At 39.1% G+C, this 18,928-nt stretch overlaps 1 pseudogene across 1 annotated transcript in view; it reads left to right on the top strand.

Moving 5' to 3' along the window:
• The window catches only part of LOC308699955 (NACHT, LRR and PYD domains-containing protein 3-like), a 44,298-nt pseudogene that overhangs the window by 7,631 nt on the left and 17,739 nt on the right, over positions 1-18,928 (top strand). Inside the window, exons 4-6 of the transcript XR_014032259.1 lie at positions 152-1,964; positions 15,246-15,419; positions 15,552-15,725. The product of XR_014032259.1 is annotated as an NACHT, LRR and PYD domains-containing protein 3-like (transcript). The remainder of the gene's footprint in view (positions 1-151; positions 1,965-15,245; positions 15,420-15,551; positions 15,726-18,928) is intronic.

Raw genomic sequence — 18,928 nt, 5'->3', positions numbered from 1 at the left:
CAGAACTGCTTTCATTACTATGAATTTAAATACCATATGTTTGCTCCAGTTGATTTTAATGATAATCATTCTAATGTGAAACTTTTGTGTTTAAATTTCTAGTGTTGTTTTGTTCACACCTTTACATGTTTATTTATATTTTTCATAACAGATGATTTCTGGCTGCAGGAATTCTTGGAAACTCATAAAATGCAGATGAAGGAGAACGTTACACTCATTTTTGAGTGTAAAAAGAAAAATGAAGCAGATCTCAGGGATGTTTTCACAGAACTCCTCATTACGGAGGGGGATCTTAAAGAAGTCAATCAAGAACATGAGATTCTGCAGATTGATGAAAATATTAAACCCCGTAAATCACAGGACAGGCCAATCAAATGCAATGAGGTGTTTAGACTGAACAAAAATAAGAAAAAGATTGTGTTGACCAAAGGCATCGCTGGCATTGGAAAAACGGTCTCAGTGCACAAGTTCATTCTGGACTGGGCAGAAGGAGAAGCCAATCAGGATATAGACTGTGTTTTCCTGCTACCATTCCGAAAGATGAACTGCATTAAAGACAGAGAGATCAGTCTGCATGAGTTTCTGCAGAAATTTAATCCTGAACTGAAGAAACTGGAAACAACAGAGACATGTGAGATATATAGTCGTAAGCTTGCGTTTATCTTTGATGGACTGGATGAGAGTCGACTGACTTTGGATTTTGACAGTGGAATGGTGACGAGTGTTGAGGAGCGATCATCTGTAGATGAACTGATTACAAGTCTGGTGAACGGGACTCTGCTTCCATCAGCTCACGTCTGGGTGACATCACGACCAGCAGCAGCCAATCAGATCCCTCCGGAGTGTGTAGGGTTGTTCACTGAGGTGCGAGGATTCACTGACCAGCAGAAGGAGGAGTATTTCAGAAAGAGAATCAAAGATGAGACTCAGGCCTCCAGAATAATCTCACACATTAAGAAATTTCGTAGTCTCTACATCATGTGTTACATTCCCATTTTCTGTTGGATCACAGCCACATTTTTTCAGGACATCTCAGTTGGGAAAAATGTAGAGAACATCAACAAGACACTCACTGAAGTGTACATCCACTTCCTGCTGATACAGATGAGCATGAAGAGCCAGAAGCATGACAGAAAAACAGAAAGAGAACGCACCAAGCTCTTAGAGTCCAATAAAACAATGATTCTGAAGTTAGCTAAACTAGCATTTGAAAAACTGAAGAAGGAAAACTATGTGTTCTATGAGGAAGATCTGAAAGAATATGGGATTGATGTGAGCAACTTTGAGTCCACAGGAATGCTCACTGAGATCTTTCAGCAAGAAGCTGGACTTCATGAGATGAAAGTCTTCTGATTCGTACATCTGAGTGTTCAAGAGTTCCTCGCTGCAGTGCATGTGTTCCTCTGCTACCTGAACAAGAACATGGACGAACTGGAGTTTTTCCTTGAAGAAACACAAAACGTGGTCAGGTCGGATCACATCGACAAGCCAGACAAAAATATTGCTTTATGTGATTTACTAAAGAAGGCTGTTGAGAAAGCTATGCAAAGTCAGAAAGGACATTTGGACCTATTTTTACGGTTTCTGCTGGGCATTTCACTGGAGTCCAATCAGAAACTGCTCAGAGGCCTGTTCACACACACTGAAGACAGCAAAGACAGCATCACAGAAATAACCAAACACATTAAAGAACAATTACAAAACGAGGACATCTCACCTGAAGCTTCAGTCAACCTGTTCTACTGCTTACTGGAGCTCAACGACAATTCATTATATACAGAAATACAAAGATACTTCAGATCATCTCCAGAAAGAACACTCTCGTCCTCCATGTGCTCATTGATGGCTTACGTCCTGCTGATGTCAGAGGAAGTGCTGGATGAGCTCAACCTGAGGATCTACAATACTGGACCGGGAGGCCAAATGAATCTTCTGCACGCTGTGAGATGCTGCAGAAAAGCCATGTAAGTAACTTGTTAACAGCTGTTTAATCAGTTTTTTTTTGTTTGTTTCAAGTATCATGTTTTTAATGATACTGGAGAGTAAAATGTAATTACTAAACAGTAAATTTATAGACATACTTTTGAAAGTTATTTTCACTTGACTGTCACATTAGTTCCAGCATACGTGACATTTATATATAATCTGCTCTCTGATGGACTGAAGAGCTGAAGATACTGAGGTTTGAGATTCATTCAATCCTTGTACAACACCGACCTCAGTATTTCAATCACTAAAAACAGTGGGACATTCTAAAACGCTTAACATGAAAATATATAATGTGGGACAGATTAAAACAAACACAGATTTTAATACATCAAATTTGGCAGTTGTGGCCTTATGGTTAGAGTGTCAGACTTGTAACCCAAAGGTGACGGGTTCGAGTCTCAGTACCAGATGAGTGAATGAACAGTGCTCTCTTCCACTCTCATTACCCAAAACTGAGGTTCCCTTGAGCAAAGCACTCAACCCCCAATCGCTCCCCGGGCACCGCAAAAAAATGGCCGCCCACTGCTCCGGGTGTGTGTTCACGTTGTGTGTGTGTTCACACAACGTGTGCAGAGCACAAATTCCGAATATGGGACACCATACTTGACTACACGTCACACCACGTTCAATATACACCATATTGATGATGCATATTACAGTATATACAGATACATTGCGTTAAATTGCATGTTAATTTTCTTTATAGTAGTTTCTTATGGGAAAACAATTTGTGAAACTTTGCATATTACATTCATATTCTGGGTTGATCGATTTACCTGTACTTAGTCCAATATCATTTTAGGCAAGATGATGATGATGAAGTCAACGAAGTATTGCAATAGGAGATGTTTTCTCCCCATTATGTCCACACATGAGAGATGGCTTGTCAAATCTTTCTGTACATTTTTTAAATAAACAAAGTAAAGTGCCATCTCTTTGTTATTAGATAATCTGCAGTAGTATATCATAACAACAAATTGTGAAAATCAAATTTGATATATATATGTGGCCGCAGGAAAATGATATTCAGGACCAACAAATATAGCTGGGGTTCGTATTTTATTCCTTATAAGTGGCCTAGCCACTTATAATAAAATACGAACCCCAGCTATATTTGTTGGTTTCTGTTTCTCTTCTTTTAGGTACATGGGGCGGAAGACCCACAATAAAACAAAATACAGTGCCAGTATATCTTTGGATTATACAGCAAAATGTTCACTCCAAGTACAAATTGTCGTCTCTTATTGTGTGCAATAATAAAGAACAATGCAAATAATTAAACACCAGTAACAATAATACGGTAATGGTAACTCTGAAAAGGAAACATAACATCTTAGAACTGCACAAACAATAAAGGCCTGTTCACACCAAGGACGATAACTATAAAGATAATGATAAAGATATAGTTCTAAAAATCGTTCTCCATATTAAAGAATAGCAGAGTTCACACCACAACTATAACGATAAAGATATGTGGAATGATATCGTTGGGATCACTTTCAGAATTTTCAGCTGTCAAAGGATGAAACACTGACAGCCAATCAGAATCCACTCGAATTTAAAGGGCTTGTGCATTGTGCAGAAGTTAACCCTCTGAGGTCTGAGCTGTTTTCTGGGCCCTGGAGGTGTTCTGACATGCTCTGACATTTGTGCTTATTTCTGTTACTTGTGACATTTCATGGCTAAAATCTGATTACACTGTATTCAGCACAAAATCTGCTACAATAATATATCAGCAGCATGTATGTAAAAGTTTGTAGTTTTGATATAATGGCATGCGTTGTTTGTGAAAAAACAAAAAAAATTGTCACTGAAATAAGGCCATGAAACCTATAGTGATTATTTCTTCACAAGACTTTTGAAAACTGAATCACGTAGCCTAGAATATTTGCTTCAAAACTATTTGAAAAACTTCCTGTGTACTCATTCAGATAAAACAATGTATTGATTTAAAAATTGTAAAACATGTTTTGTGTAAGAAAGCTGTATGTGAGGAGGACATCATGAATATTGATGTTTCACACCTGAGAAAGACAAAGAACCTCCCATAATGGCCCTATCAGGTGGGACTGAGAGGGAACTATAAACATTCACATTTCACATTCCTGAAAAAAAAAAAATGATATATATATATATGAACTGTGAACATGCTGATATCAAGAGAAACTATGGGCTGCACGATTTTGGGAATACATTTTAAATTTTTCTGGTTAAAATTGTGATTTAAAAATTACTACATATTTATACCAGGTTTGTTGTGCCTTGTAGGCATATACGTGTAGAGCTGCATAAAATAATAACAAAAGCCTATATTCGTATAGCCTATAGTTTCCATTCGTTAAGACGTTATGAAATGAAATTGGAGTAAAAACATGAAGCCTAAAACATGTTTGGCGCGTTTTGCTTTTCAAAACGCACAGCACGAGTGACTCAAACTCACAGCATGTACAGAGAACATATTTCAACATGTTTCTATATATATATGTGTCTCTTTTGCAGTGATAAGAAAAAAAGGGAGACAATCGCGCCGATGCGACAGCCGACCAGGGGGTTAATCGCTGATGTACAGAAAAATCCAACACTGTTTGACAAGTCAAACCCCTTTTTTCAAGGATACGTTAATAAAAATCGATGCATGGAAAGCAATTGATCGTACCCTTGGAATAAATGGTGAGAACTATTAACAATGAGATCATAATGCAGGCTAGCAAATAGTATCAAAATTACCTTAGGTATAAAGCGCTACTTTCGACAACATTGTGTTGCTTCCTTTGAAGTTGCAGTGAAAAAGGCATTATTTTGATGTTTTTGTGTAACGTAAAGCAGACAGGTCATCCATTTTCGCTACTTTGAAATCGCAGCACGGGCACGAGCATGCTTAGAATATAAAGACTGTTATCGTTCTTTGGTGTGGACATGAATATAGTTATCGTTATAGTTATCATTCTTAGTGTGAATGGACCTTTAGACTGCAATAACACTCACATATATATACAACATGCAGACTGCTTCTACAAACATTTGTGAAAGAATGCACCGCTCTCAGATGCTCAGTGAATTCAAGTGTGGTACCGTGATAGGTTGCCATCTGTGCAATAAGTCCATTCGTGAAATTTCCATGGCTGAGCAGCTGCATCCCAAGCTTTACATCGCCAAGTGCAATGCAAAGCGTTGAATGCAGTGGTGTAAAGTACGCCGCCACTAGACTCTAGAGCAGTGGAGACGTGTTCTCTGGAGTGACGAATCACGCTTCTCTGTCTGGCAATCGATGGACAAATCTGGGTTTGGCGGTTGCCAGGAGAACGGTACTTGCCTGACTGCATTGTGCCAAGTGTAAAGTTTGGTGGACTGGGGATTATGGTGTGGGGTTGTTTATCAGGGCTTGCCCCCTTAGTTCCAGTGAAATTAACTCTTAATGCTTCAGCATGCCAAGACATTTTGGACAATTTTATGCTCCCAACTTTATGGGAACAGTTTGGGGATTGCCCCTCCTGTTCCAACATGACTGCGCACCAGTGCACAAAGCAAGGTCCATAAAGACATGGATGAGGAGTTTGGTGTTGAGGAACTTGACTGGCCTGCATAGAGTCCTGACCTCAACCCAATAGAACACCTTTGGGATTAATTAGAGCGGAGACTGCGAGCCAGGCCTTCTCGTCCAACATCAGTGCCTGACCTCACAAATACACTTCTAGAAGAATGGTAAAAACAAAAATCCCATACACACACTCCTAAACACACTCTTATTACTGTGAAGCTGCTTTGATACAACCTGTGTTGTGAAAAGCGCTATATAAATATATATATATATTTGTATTTCTGTATTTCTCCTGTTTAGCAAATGGCAAAAGAGTTCATTTCCATAAACTGCCACTAAAACGGAGAATGTACAGCTTCACTGGCTAGTGGCACTAAAAAGGAAGAACCGTTTAATGGGTGCTGATGTCAGAGTGAAATTTTTTTGGAAGAAGATTACATTGAGGAAAATACCTTTGATTCAGGCAATTTTGTCATTCGCCGCACCAACAAACTTATGCCTGAAGTTGCTTGTCTGTTTTTAATTTCTCTGGCTATAAGGTCGCTCTACCGACTGCCCAGTACTTCCTAATACCAATGAAGTTTTTGCTGTGTTCACGAATCACCCTTCATCACACTGTTGTTTTCCTCCAGCGAAAAACAAACATTAAGACACTCTACAGTTATTGATATATGTGATTTGGCCAACGATTTGTGAAAAGTTATTTTAAATCATTGAAAATATATATTTTTTTACAGTGCAGAGGAAAACAGCACTCCGTCAATGCACGGATTCAAACTGTTTATCAGAGTGAATCAAAGCGAGAGACATCATGTTATTATTTTGTTCTACTAAAAAATAACCCTGCAGCTGATTGTTATATTTATAGCTTTACAGAATTTTTTTTTAACACACTAAAGATTTGTGGCTTTTTGATGTCACTTTGAATTACAGAAGTGGCAAATTGACGGCACCTTGCCGTATCAGCTCAAATGTGTAAGCAATGACTTATTATTGGCTCAACAGTCCTTTCAAGTTTGTCTTCCTCCATTTGAGAACAATAGTGTGTTCCAAAAGTAAAGAAATGCTTATATTAAGCTGGGCGTACACAGTGCGATTTATTATTATTATTTTTTTCACTCTGAGAAACATCTTTATCTATTTACCTCAGCTAAGACAAACAACCCTGTGACGTCACACGCTGTGGTACTGCAAGATGGTGGTGCCCTTGCTCCAAAAGCTATAACAAAACATCCCTTTTTCTTTAAAATTGTTACATTAATAGGGTTTGTTATATATATTTTTTATTGAAGTGGAAATCAGTTTACTAAATCTCGTAAACTTGACTGACTGCTTCATTTCCACTTTAAGCACTAGCGACCTTGATTTTTCTGGTTCAAAGCTCATCCTTCCCCAGTTGATGAGCTTCTCTAGCCTTTGGAGAATCCACTTGCTGCCCAGGACGGATGTGGTGATGACCGTCAGGTCATCCATGAAAGCTCTTATGAGGGGCGATCGCAAGATCTCGTCAAAGGACCTCGGCACTATACCTCTGCCGACTTCACAATGTTCACGGCGAGGGTGAAGAGAATGACTGAGATGGTACAGCCTGTAATTATGCCTTTTTCTAGTCGATGCCAGTCTGATGCCAGCCTGAACTTGCTGTAATAATCCAGGATAAGATCTGTGATTTTGCTGGGAACATGATGTCACAGGAGGGCAAGCACAATGAGATTGTGAGGTATAAAGCCATATGCATTAGCAAGGTCCAACCATAACACAGAGAGGTCTCCTTTTCCTTCACAAGGCTTCCTGATGAGTTGTTTGATGACTCTTGTGTGTCTCACAGCTAGGCACTCCCGGGATTCCAACCTTCTGAACAGTCAATAGTTGTTCTTCAGGAGGTACTTAGTCGTCATGGCAAGACACTGAAGAATAGTTGGCTTCGACGCTTAGCAGTGAGACGACTCTGAACTGACTGATGTTCTTTGAATTTTCTTCCTTGGGGATCCATACACCTTCTGCATATCTCCACTGCTTGGCAACTCTTCCCCTGCACCAGATCACCCTCAGACTCTTCCACAGGTACCAAAAGAGTTCCGGTCAGCGCTTGTACACAGTGTATGGAACTCCACTATGCCCTGGAGTAGAGGCTGATCCATATTTTTTTACCACCTCCTGAAACACCGTCCAGCTGAGCTCCCTCATGATGACTGAGCTTATTAGGCCTGTGTATGGTTCCAGTTCCAGGTCCCTATCTGGGTCAGTTAATGTGTTGTGCAAAAAAGAGTTCACCTCCTCGGTTGAGCATGTGAGGCTGCCACTGCACTTGTCACCGAAAAGCTTCTAAGTGAATGAAAAACGGTTGGAAATAAAGGTAGCATGCTTCCTTGCTATTTCCTTACCCTGCCTCTGGTGCCCCTCTGCCCTGTGCAGGGACTTGAGCTTCTTTCTTAAGATGTTGCAAAGCCCGGCGAGTGGTTGCTTATCTTCTTCTCTAGCCACCTTGTACTGGTGTTTAAGATTTTGGAGGAGGACTTGGTATTTCCATTCGCAAAATAGCCAAATCTCTTTGCCACGTAGCTGACAAAAATTGTCAGCCAGCTGTCCACTTCCACCTTAGTTGTAGCTTTAAGGATCTTGCTAACATCTATGTCGAACTGCGAACACATGGTTTGGCTGTTAGCTGAATCCCACTTGATCCACTTCTGTGGGACTATTTTGCAGGAACTGGAGGGCTCTACTGCTTGGAGGGACAGGGCTCTGTGGGGTGAATCGTTGCGTCTCACCAGGATCAGGTCCGCTGCAGTACGTTCTCCCGCTCCGTGAATTTAATCCTTGCCTGAAGTGCACTGAGCGGGAGAACGTACTGCATAGGGATCGACCGATATGGATTTTTTAGTGCCGATACCGATTTTTTTTCATCAGCCTTAGGCGATGACCGATACGGGCTGCCGATTTTCTTGAGCCGATATTTGGAGCCGATACTGCTTTTGCTCTAGATGTACAGTATGTTATAGTAATGTATTCACGCCACAGGCTGCAGACGTGCGCTCGATTCATCTGGCGAGAGACTGACACGTTTGAGCAGCCGGTTAACCTCTCGCCGGCGTGGGAAGACCAGCGCTCGCATAATTAAATAAAGGAGAAATGATGCGGAGAGGCTGAAGAGGACAGTGTTTGTGAGCGGCCTCTATCAGATGATAATCACTGCAAAGAGTTTCATTTCCTTCACTAATATATGTGTTCTATATAAAGAGAAAACAGCAGAACGTGTGCTTGCTATTCCCTCGTCTCACCAACATTACTGTTACCACAACTACTACAACCACCAATACCAGAAGTGAAAACTCGTTTAAAAATTCAACAATCCATGCATAAATAATGTAATAAGTAAATAAATAAATAAATAAATAAATAAATGCATTACTGCATGCATAATATTTTAAGTGCCTAAATAAATAAATACATAAATAAATAAATGCATAGCTAAATATTGTTAGTGCATAAATAAATAAATGCATTAATGCATGCACAAATATTGTTAGTGCATAAATAAATAAATGCATTAATGCATGCACAAATATTGTAAATAAATAAATAAATGCAAAATTGCATGCATTACAGACAAAAGCAATGTCTGTTGTGTGTTCTCTGAAGTGTTCATCTGACTGACGCACAACTAACCCTGGATTACTGATAAAGTGAGTCATCATTATCAGACGGAGGCATTTGATGTACTATGTTAAAAAATATGAAAAACTAATATTCTTAGAACATTTTTTTCAAAAAATATAAATAAAATAAATCTATTTATGAACAACTGAAACTAAATAAAATAAAATTTAAGTTAAAAACAAACTCCAAAAAGAAATAAAAATTCAAACTAGTTAACTTTAAAAAAGAAAAAGAAAAGTACAATAGGCCAAGTTATTGTGTGTAGTTTAGTGTTGTGAGTAATCAGTAATGCAGTGATCATGAGTTCTCATGACGAGAGATGATTTAGTGGCGTTCAGCGGATGGTTTAATGATCGTGTCCTTCCTCTGACCCGGTGTTGTGTCCCGGAGCAGGACCCTCGCTGCGGGAGCGTCTCAATCCCCCGCGCTAATATACGCTTCTATATACAAGCCCAACGTTCTAGACTCAATTATAAAGCCAAAAGGTTCTAGGCTATATGAGGAGAAATGTCTTAAATGATTGCATAATACTTTCATGTCTGATGGATTTTTTCATTTTTTTTCATAGGGATACAGTATGTTTACTAGGGCTGTGTATTGGCAAGAATCTGGCGATGTCACGATTCAATATATTGCAATATATTTCGATACTGTGCATAAGGCGATATATTGGGATTTTTTTAAAGTAAAATATATTAAAAATATTTAAAAAAAGACATGATGTGCATAAAAGTCAAAGAAGTTTACTTTAGGTAAACAATTCAGTACACAGAAAATCAAACTGCCAGTTTGGGATTGTGGTTCACAGGTTCTTAGTGAGCAAATGTTTATATGCTCAAGTAGGCCTTAATAAAAGAAAATAGGTACAAAGCCCCTGTCACAATACAAAACAACAACGTGAACTGGACGATAATGAATGAAAGTGGATGAAAGTGAACAAAATGAATGTGTCATATTGAAATCAAGTTTTATGTGATAAAAGATTTTAAAAGAACTGGACGCGCGAATGAGGCGAACCGCGCCGCGCTAAACGCCTCGTGCCGCAGGACCTCCAGACGCGCGTAAACGCGTCTTTGCATTGACTTAACATTGCAATCACTCGCGCCAGATGCTCTATTCGCGCGTTTGGTGTGAACGATGCACGCGATTACATTTAGAAATAGACAAGCTTTGTTTCCAAATGCACCAAGCAAAGATATCCTTTCAGTTGTATAAACTTTTATAAAACCAGCCAATATAATCACAATAAACACATCCAAAATGAAATATTTAACATATAGGCTATATAACAACTGCACAACGTCTAATTTGTAAACAAAATGATTTACGCACTAAATCCAGCATAAACTCCGGCACAATTTGCATATGTTTAAACTCTCAAGGTAGACGTCACATCCCGAACCTCACAGCAATTGGCTGCCGACTGCGTTTTTCGCTTGATATTTGTATAAAGGAACTGCCCAACTTTTTGACGCTCTCGGTCGCTCTCAACGCTTTCTCCGGTCCGCTGTCAATCCTAAAAAGTCCAGTGGACACGCACCGTTATAGGCGAGCCTGGCGAGGACACTAGTGGTGCGTCTCAGCATAGCTATCTAGTAGTAGGGATTTAAACAACATAAACGTTAACCACTGTCTTATGGTCTTACCATGAATATTTTTGGACGTAAAAAAAAAAAAAAAAAAAAAAAAAATAATCGATATTGCGTTTTTTGAAAATCGATACAGTATTGCAAAATAAAATATCGCGATACTCAAGTGTATCGATTTTTTCTTACACCCCTAATGTTTACAAGCTGTTTTAGGCATAAAAGTAAAAAATATGAAGAAAATGTATAAATCCATAAAATTATTGAAACCCTACAGGTTCTGTATATGAAGCGCCTGACAGAATCATAAACTGTAGAAGCTTTTCTTCTAAGATTGCATTTTAAAACAGTGTGTGACGAGATCTATCATCACTCAGCTCATTCAATCCTTATTTTTTGCTTATTCAAAGATATAGACGCATAAAAAGCAACAGAGATGAGTATGGCTGGAGTAGAGTGTATGGATCCTTGGGGATCCATACACCTTCTGCATATCTCCACTGCTTGGCAACTCTTCCCCTGCACCAGATCACCCTCAGACTCTTCCACAGGTACCAAAAGAGTTCCGGTCAGCGCTTGTACACAGTGTATGGAACTCCACTATGCCCTGGAGTAGAGGCTGATCCATATTTTTTTACCACCTCCTGAAACACCGTCCAGCTGAGCTCCCTCATGATGACTGAGCTTATTAGGCCTGTGTATGGTTCCAGTTCCAGGTCCCTATCTGGGTCAGTTAATGTGTTGTGCAAAAAAGAGTTCACCTCCTCGGTTGAGCATGTGAGGCTGCCACTGCACTTGTCACCGAAAAGCTTCTAAGTGAATGAAAAACGGTTGGAAATAAAGGTAGCATGCTTCCTTGCTATTTCCTTACCCTGCCTCTGGTGCCCCTCTGCCCTGTGCAGGGACTTGAGCTTCTTTCTTAAGATGTTGCAAAGCCCGGCGAGTGGTTGCTTATCTTCTTCTCTAGCCACCTTGTACTGGTGTTTAAGATTTTGGAGGAGGACTTGGTATTTCCATTCGCAAAATAGCCAAATCTCTTTGCCACGTAGCTGACAAAAATTGTCAGCCAGCTGTCCACTTCCACCTTAGTTGTAGCTTTAAGGATCTTGCTAACATCTATGTCGAACTGCGAACACATGGTTTGGCTGTTAGCTGAATCCCACTTGATCCACTTCTGTGGGACTATTTTGCAGGAACTGGAGGGCTCTACTGCTTGGAGGGACAGGGCTCTGTGGGGTGAATCGTTGCGTCTCACCAGGATCAGGTCCGCTGCAGTACGTTCTCCCGCTCCGTGAATTTAATCCTTGCCTGAAGTGCACTGAGCGGGAGAACGTACTGCATAGGGATCGACCGATATGGATTTTTTAGTGCCGATACCGATTTTTTTTCATCAGCCTTAGGCGATGACCGATACGGGCTGCCGATTTTCTTGAGCCGATATTTGGAGCCGATACTGCTTTTGCTCCCTCAATTTACATCATAAAAATGACACAATGATCATGATGATAACAAATGTTACAAGTCTCAATTTAAAAAAGGATAATTTATTGAACTTAAAAAAACTATATTTAACAAATAGTAAAAACAGGTGAGGTAGAACAAGTAAAAGAAGAGTTCAGTGCTGAAAATACTGAAAATAATTATTTAAGCATAATTAAAAATGAGCAAAAGGTACATTTGTTACTGTATTATTTATTAATATCATGTCAATTCTCAAGTGATTTTGATTAATATGCGCGAGGGAGGGAGAGCAAGATAGTTTGAAGACGGTGAGTGTGGCCAGAGGAGGGGCGCGCTCTCTCTCTGCTCGTTCTTTCAGCAACATGTGACCTGTCTTAAGCGCAGTTGTCAGTCATCTACATCACTCAACGATCAAATAAGGCTTTGGCGGGATAAAAATTCGCTTTGGCGACCGCAAAAAACGCATTATGTGGCAGCCGGTGTTGATTCTGTCGCGCACTGCCACGAATTAGTCTATGTGTGGGAGAGACACACTGGAGAGACACACACACCACACGCGTCCAAACCTCTGCCAGGTGGTCGCTGAATAAAACTCCCAAATACCACGGAACAACGTCGGCAGTACTTAATCCTATGACCAGTGTTCGTAACAGCTACCGTTTGCATAAGAATAGCCAACAACTTAGCTATTTGCAGCTCCCTAAATACAATGGCAAGCAGTTTTATAGAGGCATTCGCATTTTCCATTTGGACCCACAAACTTGCTTAGCTATAGTTGCAAGTAGGCTACATATAGAGCTATGTGTTTCCACTTTCAAAGTGTATGGCAATATTTCAGCCAAGTCAAACAGTTAAAAGATGCTTTGGAAGTTTAAAACTTATCGTTGTCTTGAAGAGCAGATTCCAGCACTCTGTTAGTGGGGGAGGGGCAGTGCAGCGTCTCCAGCAACACAGAGCTGCCTGTGGATACCTGTCTGTAAATAATGCCGGGGAAAAACTATCGGCGAACGCAGCAGCCGCATATCGGCCGATGCCGATACACGTAAAAAACGCAAATATCGGCCCGATATATCGGCCGGCCGATATAACGGTCGATCACTAGTACTGCAGAATAGAACACGGACAACACAGACAAGCATAGTAGCCTTTGTCTTTGGTTGCACACCTAAACGGTCAAATATACACAAGTATGTCAAAATTGCCCCCCTTGGTTAGTAATCATATAAACACAGTCGAAGTACTGTGTAGCATATTGTGCATTGTTCTTCACTCACTCACGTATACACACTCAAGTGTGTATACACATTTATTCAAGTGTGCTATTAGTATACTATTTTTAAACTAAAAATAAAAAAATTACATTTTTATGTACTTCCCAGAAATATACTTAAAATTGCACTTAGTTTAGTTTATTTATTTCAACAGGGACAATGTGTAAAAAACGTTAATTAAAGATGCTTTGCACCAGATTTAGCTTGAGCTAGTTTCCATCTGCAGTCCCCGAGCAGGTGAATTACAATACAAAATATACAATATAAAATGTATTTAACCACTCAAATACAACTATTAATTCATTCATTCAACCATTACAGCCATCAGTCCAAATATAATCATACCAAAATTACTACAATAAAACACTTAAGTGTACTTGATTTATACTCACAGAAAAGTCTAAGGGGCCCTAAACTTGGCACAATGCAGCGCCAGGCGCGACGCAAGTGCTTTTTGCTAGTTTCAGCTCGATGCAGTTATTTTTTTTATGTCCTGTGTTACGTTGTTTAAATAGCAAATGCATTTGTGCCCATTTGTGCACTCATGGGCTGCTGGTCTGAAAACGAGGTGTGGCGCATTGTTGGTGCGTTACTATTTTGAGGAACTGAAACCTATTCTAAAGTCAATGGCGTAGCCATGTAATTAGCAAATCCCCCATGGTGCAAGTGCAACTGGCTTTTAAAGGGAATGGGAGACGAGACTCTGATTGGTATATTGCAAGTTACGCCCAAAACACACCCATTATTTATTAAAAGAGAATAGGGACAACCATTTTAGACCATGCGCTGGGTGCCGACCATTTTTTCTGTCGTTAAACTAGAAAAAGTGGATTCGGACACGCCCTAAGTGCACTTGCGCCATGTGCTTTAGACCATGCGCTTAGATCATTAAAACAGGGCCTTAAGTATATTTGGCCTATACACGTACTGAATCTTTTGATCAAGATGTACTTAAAAGTATAATTAAGTCATCTAATTATATTTGGCTTGTATTTACTTGTGTTTACTCTTTTGATTGAGTAGCCTATTAAATACTTTTTTTCACATAGTATTTAGGCTAGTCCACTGGTAGTGCACATGGGAATTTGCTTCAAATCTACTTTACTCTTTCCCAGCCACTGACTGAATTTTATGGCTATGCAAGTTTTCACTGTTATACTGTTGGGGGCGTTTTTACACATATTCTAGTACAGAATCTGCAGATCAAAACACAGGCGAAGAAGCAGAAACAAGGGTAACACCATAGACTAAAAGAAATGGACACAGCGACCCCATAGACTTCGATGGAGACCAATGAAGTCAATTAGAAGCACCTAATGGCTGAGCGTACTGCGCATACTCAAACTGAACTTGTCGACGTAGATGTGACGTGAGCAACCTGTCTGACAGTTGTAAGTCTTCTAGTGGCTGTGCCAAGAGATAATATGTATTAATGTATAAGAACTGTGTGGCATAAATCCTGGCCATCACATGTGTAGACAAATAATTTTTGGAAACCGCGAATGTGAACTGAGTGTATTTTGAAATGTAAAAGCTATTTTTTAAATTGTGGATTATATTCTATTTAACCACATATTTCACAATATTTGACTTTGTTTTATTTTTGTATTGCCAATTATTTACTTATCTATTTTTTTAAATAGATAAATTTTTTAAACAGAGTCACTGCTGCCCCTTTTTAAAAAAACACACAAAAAAACACCTTGAACCCCAATTAATTGTGCTGTTTTTACACTCTTCTAGTCTTGCTGACTGTGATCTCACTGGTCAGGATTGTGAAATTGTGACATCAGCACTTCAATACTCAAACTGTGTCCTGAGAGAGCTGGACTTGAGTTACAATGCCCTGAAGGACTCAGAAGTGAAGGTGCTATCTGATGGACTGAAGAGCCCAAACTGTCACCTGAAGATACTGAGGTAATGTATATTGTAGAATATATGAGAGATTATTTGCAGTCTGTCTGTCATAATGTTGATTTTTAGTTTTTTTTTAGTAGATGCGACACTGTGTAGACACTGTAGTAGACACTGACTGTGTGTGTCCTTTAGGTTATCTGACTGTATGGTGACAGAGAAAGGCTGTGGTTATGTGTCTTCAGCTCTGAGTTCAAACCCCTCACACCTGAGAGAGCTGGATCTGAGTAACAATGACCTTCAGGATTCAGGAGTAAAGATTATTTCTGAAGTCCTGATGAGCCCAAACTGTCAGCTGCACATACTGAGGTATTAAGAACTGTGGGAAAGCTAAGGATTGTTGTGGTAGGAATGAAGGAGAAAGGGGTCGGAGAATTTATTCAGATACTTCGCTTGAGCAAACAAAAATATAGTATGAGGGCTTTTCAGCTGTAACTCAGACTTCTGCATATAAAATACTTTAACACGGCTTTCATGTGCACAGCTTACTCCCCAGGCAGCAGCATCATTGCACTGACACCGCTCCTTTTCACCCATTTCTCGACTCACTGCAAAGTGTATGGTAGTAAAATAATGCCAAATGTTTTAGAAACAAAAAAAGCCTGTTGAATTGCACTACTTGAAAAAAATAAATGCCTTGTATTTTTAGGGCCCCTCTTTGAACTGCCACCTTACCGTGGTGGAGGGGTTTGAGTACCCGAACGATCCTAGGAGCTATGTTGTCGGGGGCTATATGCCCCTGGTTAGGTCTCCCAAGGCAAACAGGTCCTAGATAACTGATTGATTGATTACTGTATTATCCCCTTATGGAAATTTTGTTGCTTGTGTTTCAGCATGCGTACATACAAGACCAACAATATACATAAATACAGAAAAAAAAAGAAAAAAAAACTCTCACGAATCATCACTGAGACCCGCTCAGTAAACAACAACACTATCTTTCATTTAACAATTCCACAGGAAGGACTTTTCCCCCCTCTTTTTAAAAATTGCTGGCATCCTAAATCTTCGACCCGAGGGTAATCTCTCAAAATTATCGAACAGAGGATGCCTATTATCTGATATGATTTTTGTTGCTTTACTAAGGCATCTGGTTTGATAAATTTGTTCAAGACCTCTCAAAGGGATACCAATTAGTTTACTCGCAATACTCAAGACTTTCCTTAGTGAACTCTTTTGTTCCACTGTGACATTTCCAAACCAACAAGTAATACAAAATGTAAAAACGCTTTGATTAAAAGAATTATAAAACACTCTAAGGATTGAGACGCTTACATTAAATGACAACATCTTCTTAAGGAAGTATAATCTTTGCTGTCCTTTTTTGTTTACAACCTCAGTCCATTTATCCCACCTCAGTTTGTGATCAAAGATGACCCCAAGATACTTATACTCATTAACACTCTGATTTGGCCCCCCTTTAATAGTGGTCACACTCACTGAAGACTCATTCCTAAAATAAATACACATCTCCTTTGTTTTAAAATATTTAACCTATGGTTTGACATGTCACACCAAGAACTAAATTCATTTAAAACAGGTCCTTGACTGTCCTCGTCCCCCTGAAGAAGACTAACTAATGCAGTATCATCTGCAAATTTGATGAAATATCTCCCTGAATGGGCACTTATACAGTTATTTGTGTACAATATAAACAGTAGGGGTGAGAGGAAACAGCCTTGTGGGGATCCAACATTAGTAATTTGTTTCGCCGATAGTAATCCACCCACACTCACTCACTTTACTCTGTTCCTTAAAAAAACTCTGTGGCTAATCTTTCAACCAATAGAGTTGGCAATATAGTATTAACCCTCTGGGGTCTGAGGGGTTTTTGGGGTCCTTGAGATGTTCTGACATGCCCTGACATTTGTGCTTTTTTCAGTTGCTTATAAACATATTAATGGCAAAGGTGTAAATTCACTCTATTTAGCACAAACAGGGCTACCATAATATGTGAACAACTTGCATGTACATGTTTGTATTTTTGATAGAATAATGTTTATGCATGGTTTTTTCAAAAACAAAAAACTAAAGTTTCTGAAATAAGGCCATAAAACATATTCTAAATGTAAATAAGACTTTTGACTAATAGATGACGTTGCCTAGAATTTTTTCTTCAAAATTATGTGAAAATCATCCTGCCTAATCATTCACATAACACAATACATTGATTTAAATCTTGTAAAAACACTTTTTGTTTGGAAAGGCCATATGCGGGTGGGCGTGATTCACACCTGTGGAGTCAATGGGGCCTGCATAATGAGGCTGCATACGTAATGAGCCTTTCATTCAGGTGTGTGACTCAGCCACAAGAATGCAAGGACAATATATAACTGGTTTGTTGTTTTTTTCCACAAATTTTGCTTGCAAATTGTACAATATCCAAGGTAAACATTTCTAGTAATTGTGCAGTTAATTGTTCTCATACTGTATTTTCAGATTTGGAATATATTCTCTTCCTAAATGTGTCACTAATAAAGCATAATAAAATTATTTAAAGAGAAGGCTTAAAATGACCTTTTAAGATTTTGTTTACATCTATCCTTATATATATATATATATATATATATATATATATATATATATATATATATATATATATATACAATTAAGGTTATACAATTACAACAACATTTAAAATTGTAACAATATTTCCAGTGTAATCTTTCTTTGTATTCGCGATTCATATTAAAACAGTATTTTTGCCAGCTGTAGTAGCTCCACAACAGCGCGCATCTGTGCGTTCGTTCGTTCATTCATTCATACACAGAAACGCAATTCATATTTAAACAGTATTTTTGCCAGCTGTAGTAGCTTCACAACAGCACGCATCTTTGCGTTCATTCATTCAAACGCGATTCATATTATTTAAACAGTATTTTTGCCAGCTGTAGTAGCTCCACAACAGCACACATCTGTGCGTTCATTCATTCAAACGCGATTCATATTATTTAAACAGTATTTTTGCCAGCTGTAGTAGCTCCACAACAGCACGCATCTGTGCGTTCATTCATTCAGATTAGAACAAAGCAAACAGAACTGACCTAATTCCTCAGCGGGATCCGTTTGCTCCTCAAAATGATACTTCCAGAACTTCTGAGGTAAATTTTTGCAGGATTATTATCAAGATAGTAGTATTCCTCACAGCATCGTAAAGTACATAAGTCTGAAAGTGAACTCGCGGTGTGTGTTATCCAGCTGATGTGGGCGTTTTACGGGTTTGTTTGGATCGCCTCACATTTGCGTTTGAATAGCGCGCGCTCTCCGTGGGCGGAGCACATTAAAACTTAATTAGCTGAGATGAGAAGACTGACATCTCTCTCTTTGCATACATATTACATAAACTGTGAATATTTGTTTTTTATAAAAATTACTTCATTTAAAATAAGAAAATTCAAGCTTCATGCCTGTGTGACTGTATGCCTGTTTGACTGAGTATTCGCTGAGTTACAGTTCATTTTCGGACGCGTTTCAGAATTGACTTCACTGACGGAGAGTAGGCAGAACTCGCA

The sequence above is a fragment of the Scardinius erythrophthalmus genome, assembly GCF_964197995.2.
Source record: "Scardinius erythrophthalmus genome assembly, chromosome: 12".
Lineage (NCBI taxonomy): Eukaryota > Metazoa > Chordata > Actinopteri > Cypriniformes > Leuciscidae > Scardinius > Scardinius erythrophthalmus.
This window is presented reverse-complemented; position numbering and strand designations above follow the sequence as displayed.